Consider the following 16,641-nt stretch of genomic DNA (forward strand, 5'->3'; position numbering starts at 1 on the left):
AAACCTCTGTTAGCTGGGAAGGCACGTGGCTGGCATCTGCTCCAAAATTCTGGTTTCAAAATGGCTTTCTCCCAGGACGTTCCTCTCTAGGTTTCAGTTCCTCCAAAATGTCACTCTTAGTTGCTCTTGGGGCATTTTTCCTCTCTTGGCTTCTCTGGAGCAAAAGTCTGCTTTCAATGGCCATCTTCAAACTGTCTCTCAGCTGCAGCTACTCTCTCAGCATCTGTGCATTCTTTAAAGTGCCCCTCTTGGCTGTAGCGCCTCTTCAAAATGTCATTCTCATCTGCACTGAGTTCCTTCTGTTTACCAGCTCATTTATATGGCTCCACTGATCAAGGCCCACCCTGAATGGGTGGGCCCATGCCTCCATGGAAATAGCTCATCAGAGTTATCACCTATAGTTGAGTGGGGCACATTTCCATGTAAACAACCTAATCCAAACATTCTAACTTAATCCCCACTAATATGTCTGCCCCACAAGATTGCATCAAAGAATATGGCTTTTCCTGGGGGTCATAATACAAATTCTTCAGGGAATTTGAGAGAAAGGCTAAGATTCTTGGTTAATTTGTTGGCCAGCCTCTTGGCATCCAGCTCCTCGAGCTCCACAAACTGGATCTTGCTGAAGGTCTGCTGTGGATGCGCATGTCTCATCTCAGGAACCATTATCTTCTTTCCTTTGTCCTTATTACAGAGGAGTAGCAGGTCCACTGTGTAATCAGCCCCGTACATGGGGTTGACGCAATGCTAGCCATACTGTATCTCCTTAAAATCAATGATGCTCTCTGGCCTTGGAGTTGGCATTGGTCATCTCCATGACCGGCATGACAACTTCATCTAGAGCTTCTCTCTGGGCAGGGTCCATCCTTTTTTGAAGGGACTGGCCATCAGCAGCTGAATACAAATATTTTCCAGTAATAAACTCCCATTCCAAAATACCCTCTCATTGGCAAGGCTGAAACCTCATAAAAGAGGGAAGAATTCCAAGCTGCAGATCTTCTTTATGAATCTCAGTGCTACTGTATTTGCTCATCAGGACAATATCTTGAGAAGCGTTACTGTGCGATGGCGAAGTTCAGCTATTTTGCAACTAAGCATATAGCTGTGAAGTCGGTACTGGTAGAGTGGGTTTTCGTTGGGGTGTCATGTGATGGCTCACTGAATCATACTGTTATGGAGCTCTCTAATGTAACCCTTTTTGTTCTGTTCATAATTCTCATTAAAAAAAGCTGCTGCACAGATTAGCACTACAAATATAAATAAATTCTTGCATGATCTACTTAAAAGGTATGACTTGTACAAAGAATTAACAAAAGATAGGTATATGGGAAAGACTACTTATTGCATGTATGGACAATATTTAATAGGAATACTTTAATAGTACCACACCAATACTAGGGGTAAATAATTGGGACGGGGGATACAAGTTATGAGGTGTTTTGGGTTATGTTAATTGTCTAAAATTGAGAGTGATGATTATGCAACAGAGTGAAGATAATGTGAGACATTGCTTATTTTGGATAGAATATTTGCTATGTGAAACTAGGGACCCACTACTTAATAAGTAAAGCCCTTGATCTTGAGGCTTGCTCTTATGAAACTTCCTTCTGTAAAGGAGGGCTAAGCCTACCTATAATTATGCCTAAGAGTCAACCCCGGAGAACCTCTTTGGTGGCTCAGATGTGGCATCTCTCTCTAAGCCCAACTCTGCAAATAAATTTATTATCCTCCCCGCTACGTGGGACATGATTCTCAGGGATGAGCCTGGCCCTGGCATTGTGGGATTGAGAATGCCTTCTTGACCTAAAAAGGGAAAAGAAATGTAACAAAATAAGGTTTCGGTGGCTAAGAGATTTCAAAGAGAGACAAGTGGCTATTCTGGAGAGTACTTTTACGCAAGCTTCAGCTAGACATTGCAAATTGCCACAGTACGCCAAGCCCCAACCAACAGTATTCCCCCAAACCCTAAATAATATGCAGGTCTCTATCTGAGACTCTATAAAAGTTTCACTTACTAAGTTTATTTTTCAGAAACTTAAAACCTCCAGATTGTTCCTAAACCAGATAAGCCCCAAAACCCAGAGGCACCAGTCTCTTCAAGAACATCAACCGGATGCATCCCATTTCCTCATAATGTCAACACTCCTTTTCAGTATGAAAAAGTTAGGGTGGTCACTGCCCAGATACCCCTGAAGATCGAGACAGTGATCAAACGAGAGGCAGGAGTAGCAACAGAGAAGATAGGATGTAACAAACGATTACAAATGCTGAATCATTATATTGATATTTCTTTTTAGTCTCTAGTGTATTAGAACATCTAGGAGGAACTAACTGAAATTGTGGAACTGTAACCCATACCATACTTTGAAATTTGCTCTATAACTACTTGTTAACCCGTACTTTGAAAGTTATCACTTTTCTGTATATGCTATATTTCACAATAAAAAATGTCACCAAAAAAAAAAAAAAGCTGCTGCATCTCATAAGATCAGACACGCTGCACCCCTGCAAACCTCTGGCGGCATCTTCCCTCCTCCACATCCTCGTGGGTGCTGTACATTTCTCCCGGACATCTTCCAGTGTGCGGCACCATCCTCGGAAGCACCTCCGGCTCATGGTCACAGCGGGGCCCCCCATGCAGAAGTTCTCGCCGGGCTCGGGTGCCAGTTTCCCCATTTCTTCTGTAGTTACCCAGTCCCGTCTGCCCAAGAAAGAGGGGCTCTGTGCTATTCAAACTCCTCAGGATATTTTCCAGACCTTCTCCGTCTGTTTTCATAAACCATTCGTGCGTGTCCAGGTAGTGGTCATGCACGTACTGGAGCATCCTAAGGGACTTCTGGGGCGGGTGGGAGCCGTCCACGCCCGGAGCGGCAGCGTGGGGGTTGGTATGGAGGTGTCTGCGCCCCCACTGGAGAAGAATTCAACTCATCCATAAGTCTTGGACCCCGCTCGGCAGGCGGCCAGCGCGCGGCTCTGCAGGTATTTTGGAGCGGTCGTGACTCCACCAAGAGAAGGTTTCCGCCGCGCGGGCCACCGTTCCGGGCCGGGCCCTGCGCGCCGCGGACCTGGAAGCCGTCCCTGGCCGGGCCAGCAGCCCGAGGCGCGGGCAGGACGAGCCCGAGGCCCGCAGGAAGCCCAGCCCGAGTTGGGCCCGCGCCGCTCCGCCCGCCGCGCCGCCGCCACCGCCCTGCCGCCCCGCGCGCCCCAGCCGGAGTCCCTGCTAGGGAGGCCGACCCGACCAAGCGCGCCAGGCCCCCAGCCGCCCGCGCGCCCCGCGCCCCGCGCCCGCGTCGTTCCCCGCGCCCGACCTGCGCCTTTAAGAGGGGGTCCCGCCCCGCGCGCGCCAGCAGAGGCCTGATTGTTTTAATAAGACCATGTTGGCAGCTCATAGAGAATGGATTGCAGGACCGCAAGAGTGAGGGAAGGGTGGTCGTTAGGAGAGTCAGGAGATGATGGTGGATTCGGTGGTAGTGGTGGAGGTGGAGCGAGGCAGGCGGATTCTGGATGGATTGGCAGAACTTGATGGATTGGATGAGGTGGTGAGGAAAGAGAGGGATCAAGGACAAACTCTGTAAAGAGCTGTGACTACAGATCGGCAGCCGCTGCCGCTTAGATGGTATATTAGGTTGAAATGTGTCCCCCAGGCCCAAAGATATGTTCAAGTCCTCACCTCTAGTACATGGGAACATGACATTATTTGGAAATAGGATCTTTGCAGATGTAACCAATTTAAGATGAGGCTAGACTGGAGTAGGGTGGGCCCTAAATCCAGTGATGGGTGTCCTTATAGAAAGAGGGAAACCTGGACACACAGACACACAGGGAGAATGCCATGTGACGCTGGAGGCAGACTGGCGTGCTGTAGCTCCAAGCCCTGGGTTGTGAGGAAACCACCAGAAGCAAGAGAGAGGGGCATGGAACCGATTACTCCCTTGGAGCCTCCAGAAGGAATCAACTTTGCCGATGCCTTGATTTTGGACTTTCAGCCTCCAGAACTGAGAAAATAAATGCCTGTTGTTTCAAGCCACCTGGCTTGTAGTACTTCGTCACGCAGCCCTGGGAAATGAATGCAGATGGCTCTTAAAGTCATCACTTAGGATGAGTGTGGCTGGAGAAGAGAAGGAACCTAGGATGGAGAACCTATAAAGGCTGGGGAAGAGCAAAGGGGAAGGAGCAGGTAGAAGTCAGGGGTAAGAGGACAACCAAGAAAGGAGTAGAAGAAGGCACTGCAAGTGGGAGAGAGCAGTTCATGATGTGGTCAACCAAGAGAAGCTGAGTCGGGCACGGTCGTGCCATATAACGTGTGTGTGCAGAGGGGTAGTGAAGATACTTAGTGATTGATAAGACACTGTCAGCGAGAGCAGACACTGGGCCTTCATTCTCCTTGGCATCTGAGCTGTAGGGAAGTCCAGGAGGGAGGTCCTGGGGGAGGGGGGAGGGCATTTGGGGCAGCAGGTGGCACTCAGAGGGCACTCGGAGCCTCTGGGGCTGTTTAACAACCACTGTCTGGGTATTTCAATATTTTCGCCACTAGTGCTAGCACCTCCCACCAGACCATAGCCCTGCTTAGGTGGTATTGTCCACGTGTCAGCTAGTTCTAGAACAGTGTTTCTAAAAGGCTGCTCTTGATCATCTGCATTAGAAGCCCCTGGGGTCTTACTAAAACTGCAGTTGGTTGGGTCCCACCTTAGACTATGCCAAGAAAACTCTATGGCAGAGGAACCCTGGAATCTGCAGTTTAACCAGCTCTTCAGGTGATTTGTGCACCTGATAACACTGGAGACCCAGAATGTTATCAAGTGCACAAAAGGAAAAGTTAAATGAGTCTTTTATGGAATTGAAGGACTTTCTGAATTTGAAGCTGGGTGCACAGTGTCCCCTGAGCACCCCCAATCTGGGAATGCAGGGGAGAGATTTATGTTTGGGTTCTTTTTGATTGAATCCAAACCTCATATTTTTCAACTCGGTCTTCAATCCAAACAAACCCTCTCAGGTTCCCTAATCCCTATTACCCAGTGGATTTTAGCTGGATCCGCACTTCTTTATCAGTTGGCAAGACATTTTCATCTTGAACGGATGTCTTCCTGTAGTTTGACTTCAAAGTGGCAAACCCAAGAAGGCTGGGGAAAGAGTTTCAGAGAGTGTTTACAGATGCCTTATCGCTTTGAGGGCAGGGCGGGGGTGGTGCTGGGGAAAGGAACACATTTCTCCAAAGCAGTTCAGAGCTAGCCTAATCTGTTGAGGCAATCGAACAGTAGCTTAAAAGATCTCACCTACAAAGAGGGAAATTAAGTTTTCTGGCTTGTCAGTCGCCCAGGATCTAGGCTAGTGTTTTCTAATACATAGATCTGTCCTTTATGAGGTGCTAATTATAGGCTTCTGGAAGCAGATGTGTGAGGCTGTGCAAAACACACGTGCACATCTCCTGCGTGGTGTTATTTAGGTCCGTGCGTGGGTGTATGTGTAATTAGCGGAATGAACGGTCGCTTCCTCTTGCTGAACTGGAGCGGGAAAACGGGCACGTTGGTAACCATTATCTCTATTTCAGAGTTGAATTGGGTATGAGCAGGGGACAAGGGGAGGGCAGGGGGGTGGTTTCACCAAGCCACCCTCCATTCCCTTGAATTCCCTGTCACAATCAAGGGACGCCCATATCTTCTTTTCCTTCCTCACCTAGGAAACTTTTTCTCTTCTTTCCAACACTCCTTCCTGGAACAGGGCAATCAGATGTCTCCGGGACCCAGCAGGGCTAACAGGGAGGTCACCGCTTCTTAGAGACTGAGAGTGGGTGTGTGGCCTTCAGGGTTTGTGCACCTGCAACCCCAAGCCATGAGTGTGGCTGGGTGACGGCTCTTGCACGCCTCAGCCTTCCACGTGGTCCAAGTGAGGCCGGGGCTGCTGGAAAGAAAATTTGGAATGTGGCTTGAGACCTGGACTGGATTCAGAACTTGTCTTCCACATAAACCGCCACAACAGCACTTCGGAGAGGGAGGGTGCCCCCCATTTGTCTAAAGCAGGGGGGTACTTCCTTGGCAGAGAGCATGTTTAATCACGTGTAAGTACAGGCTTGTCATGGTGGGGGGATAGTCACTGCCATCACCGATTTTCCCACAGAGAACCTGGCTCTCCCCATGCCAGCTGCTGAGCACCAGGGGTTCCTCCCAAGCTGGGCTAGAGCAGCCTTTCTCCTTTCCACAGAAACAAGGGTGCAGCCCGGCCCGTCAGGGGTGTCTCTTTATTTCTAGAGCTGGATTGCACATTATGGTTTCTCTGAATGCTCATCCCTCTCCTTCTCTCTTTGCAGTCTCTTAATTTCCTGATCAACTTAGTTTTCTGGGTGACTCACCCCCCTGGGCTCCTATTAAAGAGGCCTGGATGGCTGTAAACGGATGCGAAAGCTTAGCACTTGAAGGATGTGTGAGTTCTTGGAAACATTTTGAGGGGGCAGGGTGGGATAGGAGCCAAGAACATGAACTGCACAGCCAGACAGCATGGGTTTGAACCCTGACTGGACCCCTGGCTCCCTGTAACCTGGGGGAAGCTTCCAAACCACTCTGAGCCTCAGTTTCCTCCTTGTAAAGTAGGGATGATGACAGCACCCGCCTCCCAGAGTCATTTGAGGATGAAACAAGAGTGAACACGCATGAGGGGCTGAGAACAGTGCCTGGGCATGCAGTCAACTCTCAATAGCCGCTAGCTGCCATCATGGCTCTGCCTCTGGGTGGTGACCCTGATACCTCTGTGTAAGGGGCTGGATCATCTTCTGAACTGGCCCATCGCATCATGTCGGGCAGGAGCTGCCCACAGGCCTCCAGCCCAGGGGCCCAAGTGAGAGCTGAAACAGGAGCAGCCACTCTGGGATCCCTGGCAGGAGGGGGTGCCATTTGGGAATTTGTTTGCCCAGAGGGTACACCTTTTTGTACTTCACCCAATGGTGCCTTATGTGCTAGGGGAGAGGGTGATTCTGGAGGTGAGACTCTGGGGTGGGCAAAGTCTGCACTGACCCCTTTGGATGGTGATCTATCCAAGTAGGATGAGCCCCCATCCTGGTAGACCTCCTGTGGTCCATCTGTCCTCTACGTCAGCTGTCTCCAGGCCCCAGTAAAGTGCCAGCATGGGTGCTGGGGTTTTACTGATCTATTTTTCCATAAGTCTGTGACAGACTTTTCTCCCTGGTATAAGATGCACTGGCCTCCTCCCTAATGCTTCAAAGGCATCTGCTGGCTCCCGTCCTGACCCCGTGCAGTCCCTCCTTCAGCTGGAGCCAGCTCTTTAGAGCATGAATCAGGTCATTCCACTCCCCTACGAAAATCCCTCCAGTAAAATAAAGCTCAGATGCTTTCCACAGCCCCCAGAGGCTCGCTTGCGGTGGCCCCATCCACCTCTGGCCTGAGCTTATTCCCCTCTGGCCACACCTGGCTGCTTTTGGATTCTGGAACTTGCCAGGCTCATTCCTGCCTCCGGATTCTTCTTCTTACCCTTCAGCTCTCAGTCACCTCCTCAGAGAAGGCTGCCCAGACTACCTGCTCTAAGGCAGCCCCTGCCCCACCAGGTAACGCCCCCCACTCTCTACATCTCCTCGCTGCATTCACTCCAACCCCTGAGGACCTCGGCCACACTAGGCTGTAGAATCTGCACACCCATGTCCCTGCCTTATACATCACTTTCCCCCATTGTCTATGACAGCACATTTACACATCGGCACATGTAAGTAAATATACATTTTTAAGTTATGGATAAGATGCAGTCCCCACACACGGGGGCCTGTTGAAGTGCTCTTGACTGAGGACGGAGGGTTTGGGAGATGCGGGGCCCAAGGCATCCAGTCCTGCTCCACTACTGACCGGCGATGCAGCCTTGAGCAAGCTCCTCCAACGTCCCGGGCCTCGGAGTCCTCATCCACAAAATGGGGCACTACCCACCTATCTTAAATGGTTTGGGGGAAAATCACATGGTGCCCGGCCGGAATCAGTGTTCCGGAAACAGAAAGTGCTCCGGTGGTCACTGTTGCCGTCTTCATTATTACAGGGTGGGTTGGAGGGGCAGAGCGCCCCAATACATCCCTCAACCCTCTTCCCAAATGCCAGTTGCCATTCACATACCCCTTTGCATACTTCCACAAGGTCTGAATTAAATGCAATTTAATTAAATGCGAGCATTTTCCATCTATGTTAGCATTTTCCCTGAAAAGGGTGGCACAGTCACCCATTTGATTACATCAGTTCCATCTATGTTAGTTTGTAGACTGAGGGCAAAAGGGCTCCAAAGAAAGTAATTACAAAGAAAGTAAATACTCTTAAATACGTGTTTAAGAGAAAGAGAGTTTTGGGGTGATGATGATTTTAGAAATAGATAGTGGTGATGATTGTACAACATTTGAATGTAATCAATGCCACTGAATTGTCCATTCAAAATAAAAATGCTTAATTGACAAATTTTATGTTACGGATCTTTTATCATAATTAAAATGAAAAATTAATGAGAAAAAGAAACAGAGTAAGAGAAGGATGAAATTGCCTGGATCAAGGATGGGCCACCACGCAAAGATTAGACAGTTATCTTCCCAGAGACGCCAGATTGTGCCCAAGTTTGCCCAGGTGGCAGGTGGTGGGACAGGACTTGAACCCGGGCCTCTGACTCTGCCGGTCTGTGCCTCCTGGGAAGGCCTGGGAGGTTTGAGAGCTCCGTGAGGGCCCAGGGGCAAGGTAGGTGAGAAGGGAGCAGAGCCTGGGGCTGGGCCAGGAGGTGGAGCAGAGTTCAAGGTGAAGGGCTTGACCTTGGCTCACAGCCATCACTCACCCCTGGCTGAAGAGTCCAGGGACCCCCTGGAGGCCCAGGAGCCCAGCTTTCCAGGCCTCCATCTGAGTCCCCAGGGGACAGCCGGCAGGAATGCTGAGGCTGATTTGAGGGTCTCCTGGGCTAAACCCCCTTGTTCTGCCAGGGCTTGGCTTCTCTCGCTGCCAGGCCAATCCCTGTCATCATCTGCTATGTCGCATGGTCATTGCTGGGATGAAAGAGCTCAAGTTCGAAAAGCACTTTGTACTGTGTGAATGAAAGGGTTTGAAGAAGAGCAAAATAATGGACTACGGGAATAAATTGCCACTTCTGGGATTTGCAAGGAAGTCACTTTCTACTTTCTGAACTGGAAGCCCGTCTGCAATTGCCATGTTCTTTTCTCACCCTCTTTCTGTACATACATATCGAATGGTTTGACTCCTCCATTGGCCCCCCACATGTGGGAGGTCCTTTGGATGCAACAAGTCAGGTTCAAATAGCCTTTTCCATGACTCATTGAATCAGAGAGCATCCCCTTGCTCACTTGGCAAGCGCAAACGAGCAGGACGCCTGTAGGAGGAGGGCACCAGTGGGAATAGGAAGGCAAACAAATAAGAAGGCCACCAAGTCTTTGCTAAGGAGAGAGGCAGCTTGATAAATTTCGCTTGCTGGGCACAACCCAAAGTCCTCTCAACATCCTTGAACCAGCCCAGAAGGCAGTGGGGTGTATGCCACTGTGCTCTGAGGACAGTTTGGTGAACACTAGCCAGAATCAAAGCCTCTGCCAGGTAGCACAGGAGCCAGGGCTTGCATATACCTCACCTTCTTAGGAAGGTTTTTTTCCCTTGGTTTGCAGTCTTGAGACCTTAGCAATAAGAGCAGAGCGGGGAGAAAGGAAATCTGAAGCACCACGCTTGAGTTTTCTTGAACAACGGTTACTGCTTGGAGCTCCCCATTTCTTTTCAAAGCTTTCCAGCCAAGCCCCCTTGAAGGCGGGGTGGGAAGTCAGATGTGTGGGAGAGAGAGGAGAGCAGAGCTGCAGGTGACTTCCGGCCAAGCAGAGGCTGCAGCTGAGCCGGTGGAAAGTGCTTATTTCCGATTCTAGAAAGTCTGCGATTAGCCTGCTGGCACGTGCTCTTTCCCTTCTTCTGAAGCCTAAAGCAGCTGGATTGTAGTGACAAGAAGTCAGGGCTGGGAGGCAAATGTTGAGGTGTTTCTCCAGTGGACTAATAAACCTCCAAAAGAAAATGTTTAAAAGCTTTAACACTTGCTGGTGACCTAGCTGGGGACTGTCATACCTACGCCAATGCTGGAGGCAAACGAGGGCCACGCCTGATGATCTGAAAGCAGTTATTCCTGGAATCCCTCCGAAATTCAGTCTTCTTTTAGCATTGGGATGTTGGTGGGGGGAGGGGGGCAGTTAGAGTCCTAGGGGAGAGGGCAGGAGGGGGAGTCGTAGGCCAGAAGAAGAAGATGGTTTTTCAGACTCCCTTTAAACAGGGCCTCCATTGTAATTAAAACTGCCAAGCAAATTCACCTGCATACACAAGGTCTTTCATATTTCAAGTATGATATTGTGGTCTTTTTTCTTTCCTTATTTTCTCTCTCTCATATTTTATATGTGTTACCATATATATATATATATATATATATATATATATATATATTCCCCTCTTCCTGACCATGTGAGAGTAGTTTGCATATATCATACCCTCCACCCTTTAATATTCTAGTGTGCCTTTCCTAAACACAAAGACATTATTTTACACAGCTAAAGTAAATTATCAAGTTCAGGAAATTTCCATTGAGACAATGCTTCTTTCTAATGAGCAGTCCATATTCCAATTTCACCAATTGTCCCTAAACTGCCCTTTACAGAAATTTGTTTTCCCGGTTTACAATCCACCTAGAATCACATAATGCAAGGATGCTTTTTAGGCTTTAATTGCACCCCATCAATGTCTATATTTGTTTTGTTGATCTATTTCTCCACGGGTTTCAGGAAGGCTTTAAAACAGTATATGAAAAATAAACAAATATATAATAAGATAAAACACAAATAAAAATTAGCAATGAAAAATAAACAAATATATAATAAGATAAAACACAAATAAAAATTAGCAATAAAGGAAATGAAACAGAGTGAACTTGAAAGCAGGAAAGAAAAGCTAAAACTGGGGATTAAGTTACATCACAGACATACCATGAAGACCGTGTTTGTTGCTGGAGGCAAACCATAATGCTTCTGCCTCTGAGCTTCCTGGTGACCAACAAAAAGAAGGAAATAAGATCACAGAGACCTGGCAGCAGGATGGGGTCTCTATCTTGAGAGGTAGCTTGTTTTTTATTTGTTTGTTTGTTTGTTTTTGTTTTTGTTTTGTTCTGTTTTGTTTTGTTTTAGTATGTTGTCTTGGTTTGCCAGGGCTGCTGTACCAAAGTACTACAGCCTAGTTGACTAAAGCAACAAAAATGTGTTGTCTAACAGTTCTGGAGGTTATAAGTCTGAAATCAAGGAGTGGGCAGGGCCAGGCTTTAAGGTTCTGTTGGTGGCAGGCATTCCATGATGTTCCTTGGCTTCTGGCATAACTCAGATTCTGCTCTGTCAATGGCCCTCTCTCTCTCTCTCTGTCTCTGTCTCTCTGTGTCAAAATCTCCTCTGCTTATAAGGACAATAATCATACTGGATTGATGGCCCACCCTACTTCAGTGTTGCCTCTTAACTAATAACATCTTTAAAAATTTTATTTCCAAATGGGTCATGACTGTGGGACTGAGGGTTAGAGCTTGAATATGTCTTCTTAGGGGACACAATTTAATCCATGTCATATATTAATGTGCATAGTCCATTTGTTGGGTAACATAATCTCTTTCTGGCTTCTTCTCCAGACTCATGCCTCCCTGGGCCCCGGGGGGTGAAAGGAGACAGAAGCTAAGAGAATTCTTCAAGGCCCAGACCGGGCCACTAACCAGACCCTCCCCGTGTGGCCCTTGTGGTTCTCTAGTGTTTTCTCCCATAGCCCTGTCACACTTCGTCCTTTTGTATTAGTTAATTTAAATTGGTGTTAGTTTACACATACTTGCATGTGTGTATTTGGGACTACTGCCTCTCTCCCACCCTGGAGTGTAAGCTCGCGGAGGGCAGGGATCTTGTCTGTTTTGTTCCCTGGTGCTTCTCTAGGCCCTAGAACAATCCCAAGCCCCTTGGGAATGCTCAACAGGTTTTGCTGAAGGAATGAGTGTCCCCAGGGACCGGCCTTTCCTCTTCCATCCACATCTGGAATCATCTGTCTCTGCCCATCGCATGTCACCCTTTTCTCCCCTGAGGAATCTACATGTCCGGAAGGAGCCAGGAAACGGCTCTAATGTGGAATCTAAACTCCCAGAGGACAGCTGTGCAGCCGGTGGACACTTGCTAGCACTTGTTGACAGATGGCCATTCGTACTGGCCAAGCTGGCCGGGGCTGGGGGCTGGTGTGGGCCCGGGGAGGTGAGGACACCCGCCCGCCTCCTCTGTGAGTTGCAGCTGCACAAAGGAGCCATCTGGGCCACACCCGGCTGGAAGGGGGGCCCCCGTGGCGCCAGCATTCCTGGTGAGTGCTGGGCAACTCTCTGCCTGCCCCGAGAGGCGCCACGTGGCATTAGGGCTACAGCCCCCAACCAGATGTCAGACTGCCAAGGGCACCCCGGCACCCTCGCCGTCCACTGGCACCTAGTGGTCACTTGGGGAGCGGTTGGCTCAGCCCCACGTGCCTGTTCTTTGTCTGCCACCACCCCTGGCTGTCCTGCCCTTCCTGCTCTGCCTCTACCTCTCCTTCCCCCACCCACACGTGAGGCTGGCCCTGCTTCCTTGGGATTCAGTTAGAGCCTCCAACACATCTTTTATTAATATTAATTCTAAAAAAAATTTTTTTTTCAGTGCTATTTGCCATTTGTTTTGTCCCTTGGCTGAAAATAATTGGAGATGAAAAGCCTGCTGCTCGGGTCTCCTGCATAGTCTCAGAAGGAACAATGGAGACAGACAATGACTGCATTTTTTCCCCCAAGCAAAACAAGCTCAAGTAGACTCTCCTTGCTGGGCTTCAGAAGTTGCACTAAATCAAATAGTTCTCACAACACAGCATTTCTTATCATCTACTTTCTCGGGTCCTGCACATCTTGGGTCCAGAAAGCCTTCTCCAGGGGCTCTTTGATTCCTATTAGCCAAGTTCACTAATTTCCCTCCATCCGACCAACATCTGGCTCATTTGATGTTCCACTGCAGTTTGCACCATCTGTAAGTATAAATAGCCTGGTCTTGTTTCTATTAGCAGCCCGCGAATGGGACAGACTTGCCAAGAGGCCATGGCTTACAGGATTGGGCTCCTGCTTTGGGGAAAGGAAGGAGATTCTTCAGATGGAACAGACCTCTTAGCTTCCTGAATGAGTGAGTGGCTCTAAGCTTCCCTTGGGGTCCTTGAGAATTGACCCTCTCTTCTTCCTCCCTCTCGCCTTTCTTTTTCTCTTTCCTCTCAATTTCTAGAAAAAAAAAAGTAGGATCCTTTTCAACCTAGTCCTCATGTCCATCTCTCAGCTTCAGGGAGAAACAGCTCTTGCCAAAATTACCTGAAGTTTGACCTAAGAAGGCTCCTGCACTCCGACTGTGTTTTTCCAGCCGAGCCTGGTCTTGCAGCTACTGTTTCCCCATCTTCCAGAGCCCCGGCCAGCTCCTAGGCTCTATGGGATTTCCTCGCTAAACCCCGAGCTCAGTCACCGCTCTACCTCCAGTTTCTCCACTGAGAGACTTTCCGAAACCTGTCACAGTGGGAACTCACCTCCACAGCACGGATGTCTGTGGGTCCCTTGTCAGACAATGTTAACGCAGACCAGCCTTTCTGGCAGGACGTCTCCCGGAGCACCACACTGTGGTGGGGTCCAACAAAAGGGAGACTGGTGGATAAAGTTAGAGATACTGGGTTAAACCAAGCCAGCAGGGTTCAATACAATTGTCATGCATTTGCTCACTCATTTGATCAATAAATATTTGCCGGGGTCAGATGCTGGGCTGGGTGCTGGGGAAGAATGAGGAACGGTAGCAACCCTCTGTGCCTTTTACACACTAAAGCACTTTGTGGTCAGGGTCATATATGTCTGGTCCCCCCTCCTATCTGACCACAGAACACTTCTTTGAGGAGTAGCACATCACAACAGACACTCTGAATAATACTCAATTGTATTTTGGTCTGATGGAGAGATGGATTCTTTGGTTTATGTTTTACCATGGCTTTAAATTTGATCAGCAGGATCAAGCATCTGCAATGGATACAGAGAATCAGGTTCAGTACTGGGAAGGTTGGAAAGAAAAGGGAAAGCAAGGATTTGAGGGAAAACACAAATGCATTGGAGAGGATGGGGGCTTTTGAAGAAGGCAGGTATGGGTTCCCGACTTGGGTTTGCCACTTACGAGATGCAAGTTCTCTGGTTCATTATTTGACCTCCCTGTGCTTATGTTTCTTCCATGTAAAATGAGGATATCTTGGAATGCGGTGAAGACTCAAAAATAATATCACTATAACACACATGGGACCCAGAGCACGTGCCATAGATGGTAGCCATTGACACATCATACACTCAGGGGCAGAAATCGGAGGATGTTCAACTGCTCTGGCCCAGGATCCAACAGCAAACTCCCCAGTTTCCTCCTGCTGCTGCTTCTCCATCCAGAAACCACTTTTCTCCCAACAAAGCCAGATCCTAATTGTCTTCGGGTGCCCCTGAGAGCCCCCAGTGCTGTAGGCCACTCTTTCCTACAAGAACCCTCTCCTGCCTTGGCCCCAGGAGACAGCGATGGGGCCCATGGATCTTAATCCTCTTTTCTATTAATTCAGTGGTAATCACTTTCCTTCACTAAAGGGGAGGGCTAATTACAAAGGCCCAGTTCCACGTTTTCCCTTGCGTGATGATAGCCGGCATGTTCTTCTTTGATCTGTAAGAATTTTACTCTAGTTCAAGATGGGCTAGATTTGTGTTTTCACACTCTGATCCATTTTATTATCCCCCTGAGGAGCGGGTTAAGCTTTTTCAGACTTGCATTTGAAGAGCAACCTGCCACGCCCTTTTGCCCCTGTTTCTCTACAAAGACCAGACCTCCTGTTTAATAGCTTCGCTATTAATACTCTTTGCATCTCCGTGTTAGTGGGTGCAAAGGCCTGTGCTTGCTGAGCTGTAGGAATGAAATACAGCCTATGTCAGTCAGGGTTTGACCTCCCTGGTATTTAGTATCCAATATTTATGGATGTTCTCTCTCTCCAATGTGTTTCTTTCTGGGGACTATTAGGAAGAGCACTGGCTTCAGAGTTGCATGAATAGGATTCGAATCTATTTCTACCACTAGTTCTCTGTGTGATGACACTAAAAACCCTCCAACTCCCAGTTTCCTCTTCTAAAAAGAGGGTTAGTGACAGGCAATGTTGAGGATTACACAATATAACATAGGGGAAATTAGTTATTTTACATTGTGTAAGACACATTGCTGAAACCAAATGCAGTGGCAGCATAATGCTTTCAGTCATTTAACAAGTTTTTGCTGTTAACAATCGTCCACAAGTTTCATGCTCTACAATATGAGATGTGGCTGCTCTTTTGAAGGGGACTGGGAAAGAACATTTCCTGTTGGAAATACACTGGGGAAGTGCTTCTGGGCTCGAGTCCAGTGTCCACCACTCACCAGCGAGAGGAACTCTCTCTGCTGGGCCTCAGCTTCCTCCCCTGAAAGGGAGGGATAACCATAGGACTGCCTGAGGGTGAAATGAGATAATCCAGGCAAGGCACAGAGCACAAGCCAAGTGTAGGGTAAATGCACAAGAAATGTGAGCCATTGGTTATTGCTTCCGGTTGAGCCTTCGGATGAAGGCTGTGGTTGGGAAGTGAGTCGACTAAAGCGAGGTTTGTGTGGTTCCTCTCTGGATTTTGGTTATTCAGACTCTCACTGGTTTTTTCCAGGCAAAATAATTCCAATTCCTTTAACCTTTCTTCACAGGGCCTAGTTTCCATCCCTTTGATCATTTCTGTGGTTCTTGCCTGGACACCTTCCAGCCTCCCCAAGCCCTTTTCGGAGTGTGGTGACACAAACTCGACTCAGCAGTCTAATGAGAAGCTGACTAATGCGGGACTGGAGAGGGGGAAGACTCTGGGCTGTGGCACGTCACAGGCCTTTTATGTGTGCAGAATTAAGTCGGCTTTGAAGAAGGCAAAGCGCTCTGTTGACTACCACCAGCTGCCCAGGCTTTTCTAGGATGGGCTTTCCAGAGATGGCTCAGATTTCAAATATTCAATTTGATTGTCCCCATAAACCAGTAAAACGTCCCAGAAGTTCTAACTCTTCTGTCTCCTCTCTGCAGGCCCCAGGGTGCCTCTTACACATGGACATGACACCAAAATGTTCCCGGAGGCTGGCAGGGGACAGATGACAGCCTGCTGTGCTGAGTGATGACAATCCTTGATTTGGAGGGTTGTCCTGATTTCAAAATCCTTCTCTTTTATGAACCAGGAGTCATAACTCCTGGTCAGACCAATGTACTAGGATTTTGTGTTCAGCTGATATGACCACAGGATGGTCTTGCTCATTTGTCCTCAGCCTGTGGACATCACCAGGTCTTTTTCTCCTAATCCTGGGTCTGGCGCCAACCCATCGACCATGACCTAGCACGTAGTAGGGACGCACCTGGTAGCTGCTGACCATTCAGAAGATGGTTCTGTCTTCATCCTAAACATATGGTAGTTGTTTTTAGCCCTAAATATATCACCTTATAATTGTCCTATTGACTTTCATCCAGTTTTTACAGGGCCATGTTTTCAATTTGTCACAGTGTTTTGAATTTTATTCTTGGC

At 48.4% G+C, this 16,641-nt stretch overlaps 1 pseudogene; it reads right to left on the reverse strand.

The window, feature by feature from the left end:
• Positions 1-414: 414 nt before the first annotated feature.
• Positions 415-1,338, reverse strand: LOC119513947 (annotated as a pseudogene).
• Positions 1,339-16,641: the final 15,303 nt, after the last annotated feature.

This window comes from Choloepus didactylus, chromosome 18 (assembly GCF_015220235.1).
Source record: "Choloepus didactylus isolate mChoDid1 chromosome 18, mChoDid1.pri, whole genome shotgun sequence".
Lineage (NCBI taxonomy): Eukaryota > Metazoa > Chordata > Mammalia > Pilosa > Megalonychidae > Choloepus > Choloepus didactylus.